Raw genomic sequence first — 1,017 nt, forward strand, 5'->3', positions numbered from 1 at the left:
CTAGATTTGGTAACATAGCCTGCTTATCATTCCACCCTCGTCTCGGGTTTTATGCATATCCTCCGAAAAGCCATTACAGAGGTCTACTTGTGTTTTAAACATGTGACTTGGGTGAGAGGGGGCGCGCGCCCGCGTCTGCCAGCGTCTATCCATTGAAATTTGGCTCTGTCACTCTCACACACATACACACGGACAACGATGCAGAGTAGGAGGGTCAAGCAGAGCTATGTGATGGGACTGACTTTATAGAGGAATATCTACAAGCACTTTCAATAGAGACCGAAAAGCCTCGGTGTCGCAGTCCGTTGGCGGATGTTAAACTGAACCACGCGCTTTAACTGATAGCTGCAGTCTGTTTCTAACTGTCTGTACTGCTAGTGGATATATCTATTCGACATTGTTTGACTAAATGCGGTTATTTCTTCTTCGAGGAACAATTCAGAGCACTACACGGATAACCTTACCTTCGCATTATAATGGGAGCGCTTTGTTTCCGAAGTTGGACTATAGTGAAGTAGCACCAATTTAAAAATTTAGGTGCTGCCTGTGGGACCTTTCGTCCATTTTGTCTTTACGCCAAACATTTTTCATTACTTACGTGGGTTTTAAGCTGGTGCTCGTTAAATACTCTTGTGAAGAAGAAAAAAACTGATTCAGCGAAGAATGGGACTTGTTGGATGAAGTTTCAACATTGATCTACGTTGTGGTGAGTTGTATTTGTTCAATCGAGTTCGTTTTGACATGGTTTAAGTTTTTGTCAGTTGACTGCACTGCAAATATAACCGTTGCTTCTTGCTGCAGCGGGACAACTTTGAACAAATGCTACCTGATCGTCACATCGTTCTCATGAATGATGAGCATACAGCAGCCCATCAAGACTACACAGCTTCTTACACGAGTTACAACTGTGATCCCTTAAGACCATTCATGTATTTATGCCATGTGGTGTTTGATACAGAGACACGTCTCTCTCTCTCTCTCTCTCTCTCTCTCTCTCTCTCTCTCTCTCTCTCTCTC

The 1,017-nt window shown here is 43.6% G+C and overlaps 1 protein-coding gene across 1 annotated transcript in view; it reads left to right on the forward strand.

Annotated features, from left to right (window-relative positions):
• The first annotated feature begins 246 nt into the window (after positions 1–246).
• Positions 247–1,017, forward strand: part of LOC107711116 (BMP/retinoic acid-inducible neural-specific protein 3-like) — a 34,343-nt gene continuing 33,572 nt past the window's right edge. The window contains exon 1 of the mRNA XM_016516063.1: positions 247–706. The gene's annotated coding sequence lies outside the window, so the exon portion shown is untranslated. The remainder of the gene's footprint in view (positions 707–1,017) is intronic.

This window comes from Sinocyclocheilus rhinocerous, unplaced genomic scaffold, assembly GCF_001515625.1.
Source record: "Sinocyclocheilus rhinocerous isolate Xijiao unplaced genomic scaffold, SAMN03320098_v1.1 scaffold85, whole genome shotgun sequence".
Classification (NCBI taxonomy): domain Eukaryota; kingdom Metazoa; phylum Chordata; class Actinopteri; order Cypriniformes; family Cyprinidae; genus Sinocyclocheilus; species Sinocyclocheilus rhinocerous.